Here is a 20,256-nt window from a genome sequence, read left to right on the forward strand (position 1 = left end):
TAGGATTCTCTCTCCCCCTCCCTCAGCCCCTTCTCATTTCATTCTTGTCTTCTCTCTCACTCTTCCTCTTTCAAATTTTTTTTTTAAGATTTTATTTATTTATCTATGACAGAGACATAGGCAGAAGGAAACACAGGCTCCCTGCAGGGAGCCTGATGTGGGACTCGATCCCAGGACCATGACCTGAGTCAAAGGCAGATACTCAACCACTGAGCCACCCAGGTACCCCTCTCTCTCAAAACTTAAAAAAAAAAAAAATCTACATAATGAAAATGGAACCAAAAATGCTGTTTCCCCACAAAATGAGTGATACATGAAAACTTACATCATTACTCCTCTCCCGCTCACTCCACTGCCATCCTGTGCTCTGGCTGCAGTGAGAACACCGTGGAAGCTTTCAAAGGTAGCCAAAGCTGGAGCCCCAGGCTAAAGCAATCACTAGGAGCAGGTTAGGTGATCCTAATACGCAATCAGGATTGAGAGCCATCGGTTCACGGTTAACCCTTGACACATTATTGCTTTAAAGACTGATTCTTTAGTGGGAGGGAGGAGGAGAGGGAGGGGGAAAGAGGGGGAGAGAGAGAGAAGAGAAAGAGGGGAAGGAGCCACCATGAATGAGGGGAGAAGTAAGTAGAGGAAGAGGGACAAGCAGACTCCATGCTGAGATCAGAGCCCTACACAGGGCTCCACCTCACAACCCTAAGACCATGATGTGAGCCGAAATCAAGAGTCGGTCACTTAACCAACTGAGCCACCCAGGCACCTCAACCATTAATACGTTACTGCCTTATGAGCAAAGAAGGTATAAAAACAAAAGCCTTCCTAGGAAACGAATCACTCAGAAGAGAAAGGTTTGGCTTGATTGCCCCAGACTGCAAAGATGACCTCTAGGTACCACTTGACTAAGTAAAAGATCAGAAAGAAACGTAATTTCTCTCCTCCCAAAAAAATCTAAAACCACTTGCTATGTGTATCACTTCAGTCAAACATTAAATATATGGAGTAAATTTTTTAAGTTTCTGTGTTTCAAGAAGCAGTTTAAAGCATAGGAGGTTCAGGAGCAGATTTGTATTTCTGCTTTAAACATATCTATTGGAAAGACTGGATGTTAAGCAGCTTTTAAAGGGAAAATTTCACTTTAAAAAAGCTTAGCTTTTGCAGTAGGCCACATGCCACCACACAGACTGTATTTTCTTCCTGAGCTAATATTAAAACTTTTTTTTCTGATATGAATTCCAGAATGAAATCTAAAGAATATTAATACTTAGAGTTAAATACAAGATATCAAAATGACCTCCACCCCTTTTGTAACAAAGCATTGCCCTTGTCCAACTCAGTGGCGAGGAAAAGCACTCAGAATGTCAAAGCCACAAAGAGTAGACCATTTCCTATAAAACAAATATTCTCTCTGAACACTGTTAATATTCAGAGATTAGAAAATGAGGTCAGTAATGATAAATGCAAGCATCTCAGCCTCATCATCTGGTTCTATTAAGTGTAAACGGAAATAACGAAATACTTTTCAATAAATATTTGTTACTTATCCAGCAAGCAGTACCTACTATGTGCCAGCAGTAGTGGGTCAGGTGAAAGGAAATCACCCGAGGATTTACCCAGGAGACGGCTGAATGAACCAGATGTCCCTCCAGTCTGTGCCCAAGTGAACTCCCCTAGAAAGTTGTGCCACTATCTTCTAAAGGGGAAACTAAGGTAGAAAATGAAGAAAGATCTTTCACAGCAACAGGAAGTGCAACTCAAACACTGAAATGTTTTTCCAACACTCCTGCTAGATTTGTACTGCATGCTTCACATTCTTTTTGTGCTGAGTCCCCTTTGGAATTAGCCAAAAGCACTGGTGTGAGGAGTGAATCAGTGTTGTTGATATAGCAGAGTTAGCAGGATGTACCGAACAGGCATTAAGGTTCTACATTTTTGTTAACAGATGGTTATGAGGACAATGAAAAATATCTTATGGTCTGACTTAAAGAAAAACGCTGAAGTCGGAAGGGTAAACTTCCAATGTTTTCAGTATCTGTCCCTGATGGTCCTCAGGGATCGCAACTGTTCACACAGACTTCGCAGATTACTTATCACTACTTAATTTGCCCCAGTAGAGAAATTAACAAACAATAACCACTGAAATACTTTTGGTGAGGATTCCTGAATACTGGTGAATTAATCATGCCCTACAAATTATTTCAACCACAGCTTAGATACTGTCTTTCTAAAACAAAATATGCCATTAGAAAGTCAGATCCAGAAAAGAAAAAAAAAAAGAAAAAAAAACTCTCAAAGAGGTTGACAGCAAATTTAATAAAATAGGAGTTACAAAGGCATAAAAGAAAATTAACTTAGACGCCTCAGGTTATAGTGACAAGGATTCAGTATTTTCAACTTTTCTGATTTAAAGACGTTTCCAGCTGCACTTCCTCATTCCTGTGCTGAGCAAGAAGGCTCTTTATTGACCACTTTAAAAGATAAATAAATGAGCACACAGCTATATAATTTAGAGAGCTAAATGTTCTCTCCTTAGAGTTTCAGAGGATGCTATTAACCTAATATCAGTAATATCTATCCTGTTAACTATTATTCTAATAGTAGAGGTTTATAATTATCCTGGTTCTACAGCTTGATTCAAAATATTTATTGAGTATCTGCTACGAGCAAAGTGTTGGTCAAAAGGCAATACAAAGTGGTATAAAGATAGCTCCTTGCCATCCCCAGAATATATTTCATAAAATCCAAATGAAACAAATGAGTGGTTGAGACACTTTGATTATCAATTTCTGACTTTCATGGGATATGACATCTTCTAACCAGACTAAAAAGTTTAAAGGTTTTGTGGATTTTTTTTAATCTTTATCTCACCAACAATCAACTCAGAGCTGTTCACACAAGAGCCCAAAATGGATTGATTTAACTTGGCCTCCCTTATAAATAATTAGCCATTTAGTGCTGAGAATTGTCCATAGAGTCTGTGACAATGAGAAACAACCAGGCCCAAAAATGCAAATTAAATCCAACATTCTGACCTAAATTGACATTTTACTATTTACAGATTAGGAATGGTATGTATACAACTAATTCTAACATTCTACCTTCCCTTGAACTCATGACCAGATTTTCACGGTTTCTTTGTACTACCCATTTAAGGAAATTCTTGGGCAGGGTTTATAGAAAGAGAATAGAAGATTGAAAACTAAGTCAAAAGGAAAACAGAGTTCATTTAGCTTAGAGGGGACATACCCAAGATTGACAGAAGCTTCCCCTAATGAAGTTAACAATGAAACATCTGGTATTTGCATTACTTAGCAGATTTACAAAATGTTTTCACAGCAAGATCCATTTATTCTGTCCACATGACGAAACTTGTGTCCCCACTGCACAAGACAGAATGGTGAGGCTGAAGGAGTGAATGGCAAGTGGCAGAGCGGAAGTACAAATCCAGATTCTGTACCAAGGTGAGGCTATTTACCCAATACTAGAAATACCTTCCCCTTCATGAGGGGATCAAAACCAAGGATTAGGGCACCTGGGTGGCTCAGTCAGTTAAGCGTTTGGCTTCCACTCAGGTCATGATCCCTGGGCCCTGAGATGGAGCCTCGCGTCAGGCTCCCTGCTCAGCAGGGAGTCTGCTTCTCCCTCTTCCTCTGCCTCTGTGATCTCTCACTCTGGCTCTCAAATAAATAAATAAATCCTTAAAAAAGAAAAAAACAAACAAGGATCTCTACTTTTAGACTCCCTGACCTAGAATTGCCATAATTCACTTAAAGAAAAAAGAAAAAGTATAGTAACTATTTGCACACCACTTCCAGTAGGGCCAGAGAGACAAATATAGCTTATATCAACTCAGCTGTAATTAACTAAACAAAGGACAAATGTCCATAAATTTCTAGAATTCCTTAAGAAGAAGATAAATGTCATCTGTTTGAATAAGTTAGATGAAATATTGCCTTTGGGATCCCTGGGTGGCGCAGTGGTTTGGCGCCTGCCTTTGGCCCAGGGCATGATCCTGGAGACCCGGGATGGAATCCCACATCGGGCTCCCGGTGCATGGAGCCTGCTTCTCCCTCTGCCTGTGTCTCTGCCTCTCTCTCTCTCTGTGACTATCATAAATAAATAAAAATTTAAAAAATTAAAAAAAAAAAAAAAAGAAATATTGCCTTTGAACCACTCAGGATTACTTCTAGAACTTGTCTTTTAATCCAACAGTGACCACAGGAATAGATAATAGTGACAATCATTTTCACCAAGTCTCTTAGACCTAAATTAAGCCAGTTCATAATCTGCTTAAGTTTTACATTATGATTTTTTTCTTGTAAGAGGAGTTCCCTATATTAAAACACTGGTTCCTGATTTATAAAGAAATTCATTCGGAGGAGACTATTTATTAAAAAATATTATTCACACATAAGAATTCAAAATTCCTATCACATATCATAATCATTCTTCAATTAATCAAATTTGATGAGGAATTCTAATAACGTTTCACTATTAAGTTTTTTTATATATTAAAAAACAATATAGCAATCACCATCTAATGTGTAAGACCTAACCACTGCATAGATGATGTTCTAAATTTGAACTTGAAAGGAAAACCCATCAGCGTGCTGCTTGATTTCTTTAATCTATTCATGTAGGTTAATTACCTGACACTCATTAAGATGACTCTGAGCTTCTTTAAATTTCTGACCATATTAACCTCTCCAACTAATCCTTATTAGAAAAATATTAAAGAGTGTTCATTGCTATTACAAATTGAATTTGAAATGATGAAACAATTATCAAATAAATGGAGTAGAAAACGAGGTTATATGCATGAGAAGATTCAATGCATCAAATATTTTACTTCCATTATTATAAAATAAAGGTCTTAAGGTCTATATTGAGGAAATGTGCTTAAAGATCAGTCTTTGAAAGAAATCTTTCCACTCCATTCTTATCCAATGGGGGGAAAAACAAAAACTTCAAGTTCATTATGAAGAGATTTATTCAGAAAAAAAAAATCTTATTTTAAACGAAATAACTGGACACAGAAAGATTCAACTATCTAGCTCAGTAAGTCCAGATAAAACAATCACTTAATATTATAAGCCTCACATCCCTAGAACTCATTTTGCAACTAAAATGGTAGAGACTTGGGGCACCTGAGTATCTCAGTGAGTTAAGTGGCCGACCCTTGATTTTGGCTCAGGTTCTGATCTCAGGGTCCTGGGATGAGACCTTCATTGGACTCCAAGCTCAGTGGGTAGCTCGAGATTCTCTCTCTCCCTCTACCCTCTATCCCCCTACCACCAACAAGCTCACACTAACTCTCTTGCTCTCTCAAATAAATAGGTAAATCTTTTTTTTTTTTTAATTGTAGAGACATATAAAGTCTGGTGAACATCACAAAAGCATAAATTATGAATGTTACTTTTTAAAAGCAGAAAACTCATCACCTCAGTTCTACGACAAAAAAGGAAATTCATAGACATTTCCTCTACAAATTTCATTTAAAAACTGTCCTATGCCCTTCATCAGCCAACATACCATATTCTGTGTGCTTTTTATTTTAAGACATTATGGATAGTGTTAACGATAGTATTTTGCAAATGTTCACTTAAGTTATACTAGCACTACAAAGCAAAAGAGCTAAAAAACAGTCTAAATTCAGGCAACAGAATGAAGCAAATGGAAGACATAGAATAAAGAACCTAAGGGAAAAGGAGGGAAAGGATGCAGGGGATATTTACAAGTGACAAGGGATTAACATTGTTAATACAGAAAGGTTCTCCCCCCCCCCAAAAAAAAGTGTCTATTATCTATTTTTTAAGCTATTTTAAACTATTATCTAAATCTATTTTAAACCGTAAACAGCAGCAACAAAAGGGGAAACACAAAGATTGTTTTTTTAAGTAGTCTCTATACCCAGTGTGGAGCTCAAACCCACAACCCTAAGATCAAGAACAGCATGTTTTACTGACTGGGCCACTACTTTACACAGGTACCTTTAGTAGTATTTTCTTAAGTGGCAAAATGTTTAACCCTCCACATTAACAAAAATTAAAAGAGATGGCATTCTCAAGCATGGTAGTGATCAGTATTGATTGGGTTTCTTACTAAATTCTGTAGTAAGACTGTACCAGAGTTATATAAACATGCACATCTATTGATTGAGTAGTTCCAGTTTAAGGAATTAATCTAAGGAAATAACAATGGCTATTCAAAAAATCTCAGGGACAGGTGTTCACAACAGAACTGTCCATCACTGTGAAAAATCTAACAACCTGAGTATCCAACAGTGGTGTACTGTGTCAATAATCTGTGATACATGTAGACAGTACAATATTGTGTGAAAACACATATATGCATACATATTTTTAATTTACCTCATATAAATTCGATGTGCCAGGTACTATTTCAAGCATTTTACAAATATTAATTCATTTATTCCTCAGAACAACCCCATTATATGGGCATTATCATTATCCCCATATTAGAGATGAGGGAATTGAAGCAGGAGGCTAAATAACTTGCCTCAAGTTACACAGCAAGTAAGGAGAAGAAGGATTGGAAACAAGGTGATCTAGCTCCATAGGATACACAGACCCACATATAAATATATTCTCTCTTATAGTGCAATCATAAGATTATAAGCAGAACGGTATGTTTTACACTATATCTTCTCATATTCCAACTTGAACATGTATTATTCGTATAAGAAAAGAGGATTTTTTAAATTTATTTATTTATTTATTTATTTTTTAAATTTATTTATTTATTTATTTATTTATTTGAGAGGGGGAGAGGGAGAGAGAGAGAGAGAGAGAGAGAGAGCGAGCGTGCGCGAGCCCAAGGTCCAGGAAGGATAGGGAGAGAATCTCCAGCAGACTCCCCACTGAGTGCAGTGCCCAATGTGGGGCTCAATCCATGACCCTGAGATCATGACCTGAGCTGAAATCGAGTCAGATGCTCAACCAAATGAGACAGCCAGGCACTCCAAGAAAAAGCTTGTTTTAGTACACCAATAGAAGAGTAACCCAGGAAATAAGTAGGGATAGGAAATGTAAAGTCCAAATCATCAAGAGAGAGATGAGAGTTGAGGCTTAAAAACTGGAACTAAAGGAACAAATATAAGCCAAAAGCAGGAGGCCAAGGTCTGGGCTTACTTTTTATTTGGTGGTCTTAACTGGTGAATGTCAAATAGTCTAGGAAAGCTATTCATTTGAAGCTCTACTTCCCAAAGGCTCTTATACTTAATAGTAATTCTGCAGGACACTAATAGATGTGCTGTGATAGGAAGGCACCACAATCATATGGTTTTATACACTGGATTAAACAAATGTAAAATGATTTCTTTGCCACAAAATATATTCAAACCTTTAGTGACTCTACCCAGAGACTAACATTTCCCAACTTATTTGCCCATGAAATTATTTTCCAAAGAGGTCATCATAATACCAAGGCTGTATAAAACACACCTTGGAAAAACCTGGTTTGGAATATTTCTGTTCATTCAAATGATTACCATGGCCTACAATGTGCCAGGCTCTCCTCCAGACACTGATGCAAATGAACAAGAGAGAAGACAAGTTCTAGGCCCAGCTCACCAAGCACTGGCCCATGGAAGACTGTTTACTTAGAACAGAAGACGGTCAATATCACCTGTTCCCCTACTGTGTTTAAGAACTGAAATGAGTTTGCAAAGCACATCCCCCCATGTTGGCAGTACAATCCTATGCAAACAACTACCTTCTCTCCACATTCTGGGGCTAGGTTGACATCACTTGTACAGTTCCCAATACCTTGACTGGAGAGATAAGTGGGGAAATAAGAGCATTTTCAGGGGAACTCCTAGCAACAAAATACAAAAGCTTCCACACCTGGAGACTTTTAAAGGGCTTCACTTATTAGTGAGAACTTATTCTCAGGAACCTGTTATTTACCCTATAGGCATCATTGATTCCGATCACTACCAGAAAAAAACCTGCATCAGCTCCTGCCACATGAGAAAAATTATTTCATTCTCAGCAATGAATTGTGGAGGCATTACACAGTAGCATGGAATAGTGTCCTCATCACAGATCATGAGCATCACAAAAATCAAGCCAATGAATTAAGCAGGTTAATTTCCCGTACCCAATTCTCCAGCCAGCTTAATTCCTTAAAAGCCTGAAATTGCTGCCTTTACACACATATAAATCTAAACCACAAATACAAATGTTCTCTGCAATTATATTCCTTGCTAAGCTTCACTTACTTGAAAGATTATTTGGAGGATGTTCTGTGTTTTAGTACGTGCTGAGGGTTTTTTGGAACTAACGCTCCATACACTTTTCCACCAGGCAAACAAACCTCTAATCCTCTAAAGCCAGCAAAAGGCAGACCCTTTGTGAGCAGCAGGATTCATCCTTGAACATGGAAGTCAAATAACCATTTTATTATCTTTTTGCTAAACAATTCAAAAAATGGCATGTGTCATGCATTCTTTGTTTCCAGAATGGCAAAATAAAAAGAATATAAGAAGTTACTTGGAAAATAGTGTTCAATAAGGCTCCATTATCACCCAGGAAAGCCTGCTGCAAGACTCTCAACATCCCTACAAAGGAAAAACAAGTAGGATCAAAATATACAGGAAAAGAATAAAAGATGGTTGATGATTTGAAGGGCTGAGTGGGTGATACATACACATTTGCAAAAATGCAAAGTTCTTCACAATAAAGTTTTTTAAATGAAAAAGAAAATAACCGTTATTAGACAATAAAGCCATATTCCTTTTTCTGATTTAATAATTCTAAAAATAATTATTTGCACCATTCTCTATCAAAAACTGTAAGACTCATAGTGCTGTATTGTTTTTGTCTTTATACCCAGTAGTCAGAGAGCTCCATGGCAAGAGAACACATGTCTTGCTTGCAGCATCTAGCACCACAGCACCTGCAAATAATCAGTTGCTCAAAAAAAAAATGTTTACTGAATGAATAAATAAAATCCTATTTCTTTGTTTCACTGGAGAATTCAAACTGAGCCCCAGAGCATAGCAGTCTCTCATTTCCCTTAAAAACCAAATTCTGAGACTCAATCTTGACCAGGGCTCTAATTATCACAAAACATCAGATGAAGAAAAAACAAAAGGAAATATACCCTTATTTTATCAGTGTGATGTTACATAAAGATACAAGACTCCTAGAAACTTTATTTCCTCAGCCCCAAAATGATGAAAAGACCCTACAAAAGGACTGTTTTTTTTTTAAGACTTTATATTTATTAATGAGAGACACAGAGAGAGGCAGAGACATAGGCAGAGGGAGAAGCAGGCTCCCCACAGGGAGCCTGACATGGGACTCAATCCCGGATCCCAGGATCGTGTCCTGAGCCTTGGGTATACCAAGGGTCAAAAAGGACTTTCTGAACTGATGCAGCATCAGAGCACCCTGTGTCATACCTGGCACACTTGCAAACTACTTGGGGAAATTTTTAGAGGAAGCCCTTTCTGGAGATAGACTCATGACCCTACGGAACAGATATTTCTCTAGCCAAGTCACTGCAAGCAATAGTCAGAGTTTTGCACTTAAATTCAGTGATAGTGGAAAAAAATGAATGAAGACACCTGATCAGACCACCTCACAAACAGCATCATAACTCAGGCCTCTAGCTTTCTTTAATTCTGTGCTAGGTACACTGCAGGGTTTCAAGGTTCTTTTCTTTATATTGTATTTTCTGACTTTTTCTCCAATTATGCATTATTTTTGTAGGTCAGAAAATAAAATAGCCATCAGTACATCTATGTAAGAGAAAGAAAGAAAACATTATTTTCAGTTAGGAAGCACACTGATAAAATTCAGTGGGGAAAGGAAAAGAGGTCATGAGGAATTCAAGTGCTGTAGGCAATATCCCAACACTGGGACCCAAAGCAGGTGTCCTGGGGGTCCCATGGCCTGGGTACACTCTGGCTCCACTACTGGCTAGATGTTTGATGCTAGGCAAAATGACTTAGCCCTTGTCTGTTCACCTCTAAGTTGGACATAACAATATTCACCAAAAGGATACTTGTAAAGATTGCACCTATATAAGGCCTTACTGTGTAAGTACATGTGTTACTAAACACTATAAGTTCTCCACATATGGTCATTGTTGTCACACTCTGAGTTCCTTCCACATCCTATTTACAGTAATTGATGACTATCTCAATTCTTTGCTATTACTATGAAAATGTCCTTCAATAAATGGACAAAATGCAGTATATCTACACAATAGAATATTATTCAGCCATAAAAAAAGAGTTAGTGCCCATACATGCTACAACATAGAAGGACCTTAAAAACATTATGCTAAGTCAAAGTGGCTGATCATAAAGGACACTATATTGGTTCTTTGATTCCATTCATACAAAATGTCCAGAAGAGGCAAACCTATAAAGAAAGTAGACTAGAGGCTGCCCATGGCTGAGGGGATTAGGACATGACAGTTAAGAGAAATGGGGTTTGTCTGGGAGCTAATGAAAACATTCTAAAATTGATTATAGCAATAGATGCACAACTCAGTGAATATATGAAGAGGCATTATACATTATAAATGAATGAATTGTAGGACATGTAAATTATATCTCCATAAAGCTGTTATAAAAGAAAAACTGGGCATAAATCATGAAAAAGGTACCAAAAAATTTAAAATATCAAAAATATTCTACAAAGTCAAAAGCGGACTAACTGGTTATTTGATCTTATTTTCATCATTGGGTGCTTTAGAAAACAATTATTGTTAAGACAATTTTCAAGGAAGGCTTTCCTGTGTGTTTTTCCATGAACAAAAATCATCAAAAAAAAAAAAAAACCCACATCTTTTAATACAATCTATTAAATAAATGGATGAAACATATTTTTTTCTTCCACTAGGTCATAAAAATATTGTACTTAAGTCATGCTGTGTGTTTCCAGGGAAAAGGAGAGCCACCTTTCTACACACTGCTGAGAATGTGAACCAACTGAGCATTTTTAAAAAATACTCCAGCTTCCTAAAATGGATGTGTTGGTCCCCTCAGACCCTTGGCCTCTGGCCATCTCTGACACTGCCTTTACTGCAGCGGTCACTGAGGGCTCACCAGTTTCCCTCTTGCTACCCAGACAGGTCTATATTTCAACCATACCTAAATGATAATTGTCCGCCTTACTTGCTTTTCAGATTACAAAATTGCTGCATTAGTAGAAAAAATGATAGATTATCCATTATGAGAATCCTATCAAATGTACGTATTTTTAAAAGACAACTTTAGCACACTAAAAGGTAGAAAACCATTATATAGTAATTTTGCATTATGCTTTCATGATAAAACGCATCATTACATATGAACATATCATTTTTAATTCACCTTGCACAGTGCCACTCCAAGAAACTAATGATGGGCCAACCCGGAAAAGTTGGGGAAATTTTATCCAAATCCCGCATGCTTCTTAAAGATACTACTATTGTCATCCAGACGCATTATAAAATTAAAATTCAGGAGAATTATTTTTATAACTCACCCATCTTTCCCAAGCCTGACACTTGGACACACCATTTGCCTATGAACCTTACCCCGAAGCCCCAAAGGACATTCTTTCACTAAAGCGTCGAGTTGGCAGCTATTGTTCTAATTTCCCTACTGATCAGCCAAACAGTTAATCTGTTTTAACACACAACGCATAAAAAGGTTTCATTTCAGTCCAGAAAAGAGAAAGAGACACTTATAATCACTGGGCATTCATATTTGAATGACAGCTAAACATAAAGGAACATCAAGCATGCAGCCATCTGGAAAAAAGCTGGTATTCTTTATATTATCTGTTCTCAAACCTTTAAGACAAAAGGGTCAGAGGTTGGCCCAAGACTTCCATTTAGTAAGATGCTCATTTCAAATCCACGGCCATTAATAAACATTCTGTCAGCCCCAAAATAAAAGACAATCAGCTTCCTCTCTTTCCATTTGGTGCATTCTGAAAGATGGCTTCATAATAAACATATACATGCACACTCAGAATTACTTTATTTACCAGGATAAATTGTGTGCGCCTGCCTAGAAGTAATACTTTTCTAGCTCCAAATGAAAAAGAAACATAGTTTACTGAGTATTAATACATAGTAATTGCAACATTCATTTTAATATAAAAGACAAAGTAGGCAATCAACCTGTGCTTATTATTAAAATTGCAATTTTTCTCCGTTAAAGTTATTGAACCCCAACTGGAGATATTGAATGTATTGCAAATGCTGAAGAAAACCATACTAAACAGAAAAAAGCTCACTATCTTTACAACAAAACCCTATTTTATGTTGTGTGTATAATTTGAAAATACCTCTTAGTCCTTGTTATGCCCAGCTCCTTTTCCCTAGCCTAGCCACGAAAATCTGAATCTCACCACTCATACACCCGGGAGAGAGCAAGGCAAGGACCCTCAATGACTAACACTGGCATCAGCATCTGTGTAACAAGAACAAATGAAAGCATGAAAGCACCCATAAATGAAGGTGTCCATTTACATGCGTTTTTCACAGTCACAATGAGACAGGGGGATGGAAAGATTTCCCAGGATAGCAGCTGATTAATGGCGAACTAGAAACCAAGGTTCTGATTCTCAAAAGCAAGTCCCCACCTCCCACCCCCAATCAGCCCAAAGGACACAATCTTCACTGTTGAAACTAGGGACCGGCTGGGGACTGCTGCTCACCGAGCTTCCCATCCCACCACCTAGCCAGCCAGAACGCTGCTGCCTCTCCTGGCCAGGGGGAGGAGACCTGGCTAGGCTCCACACCCAGTCCATAGCCCTCCCATTCTCTAAGCAGGCTGCTCTGCAGATCTGGATCTTGGGCCCATCCCAAAGAGAAGCCCTATAGGGAGAGTATGCAAAGACAGCTCACAAGCCAACCCAGAACTAGAAGGGGCCTTGCTATGATGGTGTCACCCCAGCAGAAGGAAGTTCTCCGCCTAGAACAACCAAATATCCTGATTTTCCTAGAATATTCCCAGTTTATACCTATGGTCCAGACATACTTATTAGTATACTTTTACTCCTTTTACTCCTCAAAGTGCCTTAATCTGAATAAGTTATGCAGTTGCCCTATGTATACCTGTCTGAAAGAGTCTTGGTTTTATTTCTCCTTCACCCTCCTATGGTCCAGGAACATTCCCCTTCCCTCATCTCCATTTTCACACATTTGAGAAACGGCCAAGGTTAATTAACTAAGCATGACTAATGTTCTATGTGAAACAGTAACTGGGTGATAGGATTCAAAGGAAATGAAAAACACCCTCTCTTCTGAAATACCCTCCTTCACCCATACTTCTCATTTCCCCTGACTGGTTCCTAATTTCACCCAGCAAAAAATCAGGCCACCTCCTTTAGGAAGCCCTCCCTGAAATCAGCCACCTTTCTATTCCCAAGGAGGATGCATGCATTAGGTGTTCCTCTGCTTCTCCTTCTAGAGCCTCCTATATATTTATCTGGCTGTACCACACACTTCCTACCATGTACTACACTAGAGAGTAGAGAATGTGCCGCGCAACCTCCCTATCTTCAGAACTCAGCTCAATGCCTGACATAAAGTGGGCATTTAAATAACATTCAGTGAATGATTTTCTAAAGTATTTTAGGGCCAGAACACGATGGGCCTTTAGGGTTGAGCAGGTGGTAGAGTTTCATGCTGTGGATGAGAAACAAGAGTAAAAAATATTTTGAGTAGGCAATGACCAGATTTGCTTTTAGAAAGATGATTTCAGCTAAAGAGCAGAAGATGGACCTGGAGGGTTTCACCCAGTCTCTGCAACCAAACTATCAGGTAGTCTGATAACCTACCTTTACTTCATATTTCATATCAAACCCATTTCCCTATTTCCTACTGCTCTGCTTCTGTTAGAAGGATTACCATCTTGCACGTGTACAACACTTGAAGTTCTGTATTTTTGTTTTGCTTTGACTGTCATGTTCCTATCTCTGTCTCCCACTTCATTTGGTCCTCACCATAATCAAGGTAAGGAGACCACATGCCCATTTTCTCCATGAAGAATCTCATATAGAGATGATTTTCCCAAGACTACATAGCTAGTAAGCGTCCATATTTCAACTCTGAGATATGAAACAAAATAATTAAAAATAATCATCATCATCTTCCTAATGTTCCCCCTTCTGTCAAAGGCACTTGACAGAACTTAACATCTTCCTTGCTACTGCACCAAAAATCATGGCCATCTGAGATTTGAATTCTTTTTGTTATTGACTATTTCTAACAATCCTTTTGATTTTTCTTACTTTAACTCCTCCCCTTCTGATCCAACTGTCCTAGGTTGGACCTCTTTGGTTCAATCAAACATGCATTCAATGCCTAGAACCTTGAGTAACAGCTATAACGGGACTCCTAGATTCTATTCTCTTCCTGTTGTAGGGGATTCCAAACAACCCAAACAGATTAATACTGACAAAAATACTGCTTTCATTTTCAGTCACACATGTGCTAGAAAGCCTACATTGACTCCTGGAACTTCAATGACAAGTTCAAAGTCACCACAGTGCCATTTGAAGCCTCTTGGTACATGGTCCTATTTTATTTATCCCATCTTCTTCTCGCTACTACCCTACAATGTGAGTACCAATGAACCAGATCAGCCTCCCCTTGCAAATCTGCTGTAATATCTACTCCCCCACCAATACCTCTGCTCCCCATCTTATCAGCTCTGCCATTCTTTCCCTATGAACATTTCCCAACCATTCCACTTCTAGAACTTTTAACCTATTTTCCCACCTAATGTCCCAATGACAGATTCTCTTATACTCTGCTCTAATTATGCCACATGAACATGTGCTTTTATCCCAACCACTGTACATGCAACTCCTTAAGGGCAGCGAGTGCCGCCCAAAGCTTCCGTTGGTCTCACTTGCATGAATCCTTTCCTAAGTAATCTAGTGAGGCTTCATGAATACTTGCTTATCTAATCTTAGCATATTCAAGTTTTAATCACATCTGTGAGGGTTTTGTCGTTGTTGTTTGGTTGCTTTATGTTTTTTTTTTTAATGTGGCATCCCAAAGAGTTTGAGAATGAGAAAAACCAAAGCCCTGAGCCAAGTGGAAACCACAGTTTAGGAGGGATGTTGAAGAAACAGGAGATTTTTAGATTGAAATAGAGATGTCTCAATCTTCTGTGTTCTCTGGAAACCAGAGTTTAAAGACCTCTGCATAGAAGGGGAACAGATATAGATAATTTCTAATTTTAAATGTAATGATTCCAGTTAAAAAATAAGGAAAATCTTTCTCCAGGGACTGTTCTTCATTTGGAGAAAGGAGGGAATAGAATTTTTCTTTCTATGTATTTTAAAGTAAACTTGGGAGTCCATTTTAAGTGATATATTTCAAATGTAAAATGAACAAAGCATCTTTCACTGTTGTAATCTACACTAAGATTTAATTTAAAAATAAAGATTAAGGACAATTCTGGAAAGTAAATGAAATTACCAAATATAATGATGCAGTACCTTTGAAAACCATGAAAGAAACCAAAAGCCCAATGGAAATATTTGCATTTCAAATACTGGGAGATGAAAGTTTCCGTAGGAACCAAAGCAAAAAATCAAGCATCAAATAATGGTGAAGACCTTCCATAAAATGATTTCTTATGATTCAGTCCTTGAATTAAATATACAGGTTACCTGCTTATTCCAGAAATTTCAGCATCCTTGATATTAAAAAAAAAAAACCACTGTGTTATTATAGCTCAGCTTTTTCTCACTAAGTGTATGATAAATGGGTTCATGTAACTCTCACATATTTCTTAGTGTGTTTTGCATGAAAAAATTCTAAATCTGACATGACTAGGAGGAGCCTAGGTCCAATTCACTAAGTCTACACAACAACATGAGAAGCAATTGGTTTGGGTTCTAAAGTCAGATACCATGACTTCTTATAGTGTATTTTTTTCTACCTCAATCAATACCACAATAATTCTAATGTACACCCTCCCTCAGAGTATTATGAAAGGTGTATGAGCAAGTAAAAAACCATCTGAGATGACCCTGCTCTTCTCCCTCAGAGCAAAATAGAAAACCATTGATTATGTTTGAGCTGAATGAACTTCATTTCAGTAATTCAGGGCTTTACAAAATGAATTTAGAATCAGTGAAGTGGCTTTCTTTGCTTTCAATCTGAAACATAAAAAGATACTTCTTCTATTTAAATGTCCTCATAAAGCAATCCAAATATCTTCACATTCCGATTACAGAAGAGCTCCAAAGTGAGAGTGTCTATCAACAATTCCATTTATCTGTGGACAATTCATTGCCTACAATGAATAAAAATGCCATAACGTAATTAAGGTAGATGGAAAATAGAAAATTCAATTTTTTAAAAGATTCTCTCAGTTTTAAATAATGTAGTAATCTGAGCAGAATTAACCATCATAAAACAGCTTTTTATCTTCCCTATGTCCTGTAAAAGATAAGATTTATCCTATAAACATCTCTCTTATGATGAGCTTTCTGGCTCTCTCTTCTAAGTTATGTCTTCTTCATCTTACTGGCACACCCTCTACAGCACCATTGGCAAACCTTCCCGTGTTTAAAAAAGATTACACACAGTCACACATGCGCACACACACACTTTTCCAGGACATCAAGAGCCAGTAGTATCCTATAACAAAATGTTTTCATTCCATTTTTATATTGTGTTTATGTAACACAGTCTGGAGGATTTGGTGTTGTGCCATCATCTAGCACCCCTGTATCATTTGGGAAGTTTGTTACATGCTGTAGATCCCAATTTCTCCATTAGGAATAGACAACAGAAGTAAAATAATCATAAGAATATGCTATATTCATCAGCATTCATTACATGCATTTTTAAAATTAGGTAATTATAAAAAAATTTTTAAAGTTTGGAGATTTATTATACTTAATATTTACTACTAATAATTCAAGTACTATGCTAAAATATAAAATCTCCCAAATACTAAACACATTCCCATTAGCTAAAGGATAATAGATGCATCCTGAGCTGCCTCCCTGGCAAACCCTGTGGATATGTAAAAGAAGTAGATTTATGGAAGTCATAAATTCCAGGCCTGCATGTTCTTTTTGATTATGAAGGCTATCATTAACCACAGATTAATTCTGAGGGAAAATAGAGTCAGAACATATTACTGGGATCTATAGTTGGCAATTCCAGCAAAAAGCTAGAAATTAGCAACTGATTCTAACCCTGCCCCTGCAGCTCCCTTGCTAGTGGCCTTGGAGAAGCACTTAATGTCTAAAGGTTTAAATTAGCTTCTTTCTCAAAACAAGAGAAAGCCTTAGTATTTAATTACCCTCACAGCAATTCAGTGAGATAGGTTAAAATAGACATGGGTCTTTAGAGCATGACTTACAGGAACACCAAATGTTGATACTGGTGTCAGGTAAGAACAGGCTGTTGAAAACACCCTTGACACCTTGGGTATCACTAGCTGAAGCCTCTCTGCTACCTCTATTGATTAAAAGAGCATCAGGTATCCATCTATGATGGAATTAATCAGAATGCCACTTGAAAGAAAATATGATATTGTGTTTATTTTAATAAACCTTTTATGACATCAGACACATTATCCAAGTCTAAAGAATGCTGCACTCTACAAGGAGCTACTGTTAGAACAGCAGGACGTGTGGCTTAGCTCCGCTGGGTGCAAAGTACTTGGCCCATCAGGAAGAACAAATAAAATGCAGTGTACTATAATTCCATTTTTCTTTAAAAATGCCTTAAAATGATATACTAAGGCAGAGTCTGTCATTTCCTATATATAGGAGGCTTTAGGTGATATGTCTAGAAAGTAACTATTCCTCAAAGGAACAAATATTTAAGACTTAGCACAGATAAGATTACCAATGCGTCTTTTTAAACCTGTATATATTGTAAAGACAAGGGCTGTAAAAATGTAAGCATGTTGAATGGGAGAGAGAGATGGGTGTGAAGCAAAGCAGAAAGAAGATATTAATGAAAAAGTGCACACCTGTATTAAGCCTTTCGGTCATACTACTTATGAAAATGGATATAAGATATTAACTGTTCTAATAGGATTATTCCTGGGGAGCCTGGCTGGCTCAGTCAGTGGAACAGGCAACTCTTGATCTTAGAGTCTGAGCTCCACCTTGGGGTTAGAGTAGACTTATAAAAGATGATATTCCTCAAAAAAAAAAGGGGGGGGGGGTTCCTCCTTCTACCGATATTTACTGAGAAACTCCCAGCAGACTCTCCTTTATGAAAGCAGCATCCAAACAGATCTGCTCCAAACACAGAACTTCCGCACATTAGAAAGACCACAAAGCTGCTCACCGCTGGCAGTCTGCACTCAGGTCTGTCCATTCCCAATTCTGCTCTGGAAGGAACCACACTTCTCAACTGGTTTGGCCAATAGGAAGTGTCAGTACAAGATGACGGAGTACATGGGCCAAAAGGAGAGAAGGGAGGCTATTTCTCCTCCCCTCACCCCACCCCTCCACCAAGTGGCATCTTCAACTCCCTCTACTAGTCTCAGCTCCTACCAGGAAGCCCCTGTCCCCACCACCGTGGTTCGAGCTCCCTCCCAGAGGTCTGGCATCTGGGCTCCAGAAGCACCACCTAATCCCATCATCTCTCCAGCCCTAGGGGTGTGGGAGCTGCTTCCTGCTGGCTCTCTGAGTTGCCTCATCATCTCCAGTGTGCCTCCTCAACTCTTGCATCATCTTTGCGGACAATGCACTGTTTTAAATTCCCTTTGTTTATAAGGCTTGAAGTGGTTTCTGGACCCTGAGCTAAGAGTCAAGAGACTTTTGTTTATGTAGTCCTGTCTCTGCTCCTACAACCATGTGACCCTGGAAAACTTCACAATCTCTCTAGACCTGAATTTCTTCATCTAAAACTGAGAGACTGAAGAGCTTTTAAAATCCCAATGTCCAGATCATACCCATATTGATTCAATCAGAACATCTGGGGGCGGGAACCAGGCAACAGTACTTTTTAGGATTTCCCCAGATGCTTCCAGTGAACAGCAAAGTTCAGGAACAGCTTCACTAGAAATTGGAATATAGCTCATGTGTTCTTGTGTTTTCTAGAATATTCTAAGACAATAAGTTTAGAGTAAGAACAGCACATTTTCTTCCATAAGTTAACTTGTTCTTAGTACTTCGGGGCTCCCAACTAGCTACCTTTATTTCTACCTTTTACTTGCAAGCAATATCTACAGTTAATTCATGTAATGTATTATACTCAATGTCTAAATACATAATCACAAACAAATTCCCAGTAGCTAGACTGGCAAGTCCTATAATAACCACCTTGAGGAAATGGCCTGAGACTAATTAAGTTCCAAAGGCCCCTTGGCCAATGTCAGACCCTATATCCCCACCCCCATCCTACTAGAGCCTCCTACTGCTTCTGCCTTCTACCTGACTCTCATTTCTCTCCTCTGTTCCCTACGATAGTGGAATTGAACTCCTCTCAGTACAGACCACCTCTGCCTTAAATCTAATTCCACGAACTACATATTCTTGGCTCCAGTGTTGGCTTACTCCATAGGCCTCACCTCCCCTAACTTTTGGTCTCCTTGGCACTCTTACCAACCTCTCCCAACACTGTTCATCAATGAGCTCAGAGGAAACTTTGGCAAACAGGTCCTCACCGGTAAGGACAAGCCACAGTGAGAGAAAATTAGCCTTGAAAATGTGGGTGCCAAGATCTGAACAAGGTTGAATGATGTGACAAGTTTGCACTACTGATTTTCATCAAAGAGAAATTTAAACAACCCATGAGAATATTTTAAAACCACAAATAATGATAATGTGATTCTGATTCAGTGTATCTGGGATGGGCCAGAAACCTCATCTCATGCAAGTGCGTCCTCAAACCACACAGTGGGAATCATGTCACAGGTACACACTGTGTTGCCTTTAATGAAGCATATGGCATCTCTATGGATACACAGATACTCCTGTTAAATGCTTCTTACAAGCTACATAAAAACTTTCCTTTCACAACCAAGTACAGAAGGGACTTGGCTAGCAAAGGGATCTGGGAGAGCAGAGTAAGGTGGATAGAGTGGAGAGGAGCTTCCCCATAATCCAAGCCTAAGTCAGGCTCTTAAATCCATAAACTGTGTGTCCTACCCATCCCTAGAAGAGAAACCCTATGGTAGGGTTCACTGCTTACTCTTAGGACCCTTAGGCATCTAAGAATGATCAAGAAAAAAAATTAAGACACTACAATCTATTTTCTCTCAAACTTGGGAAGGAATTCTGAGCGTGTCAC

General features: G+C 38.3%; 1 protein-coding gene across 4 annotated transcripts in view; it reads right to left on the minus strand.

The window, feature by feature from the left end:
• The window catches only part of PARD3B (par-3 family cell polarity regulator beta), a 987,000-nt gene that overhangs the window by 923,001 nt on the left and 43,743 nt on the right, over positions 1 to 20,256 (minus strand). The window contains exon 1 of one of the 4 annotated variants that reach the window (XM_072813100.1): positions 1,563 to 1,673. The exons of 2 other annotated variants lie outside the window; for them this stretch is intronic. The gene's annotated coding sequence lies outside the window, so the exon portion shown is untranslated. Of the gene's footprint in view, positions 1 to 1,558; positions 1,674 to 20,256 lie in introns of those variants that run through there. One more of the 4 variants, XM_072813101.1, reaches the window with a different exon arrangement.

Source organism: Canis lupus, chromosome 36, assembly GCF_048164855.1.
Source record: "Canis lupus baileyi chromosome 36, mCanLup2.hap1, whole genome shotgun sequence".
Lineage (NCBI taxonomy): Eukaryota > Metazoa > Chordata > Mammalia > Carnivora > Canidae > Canis > Canis lupus.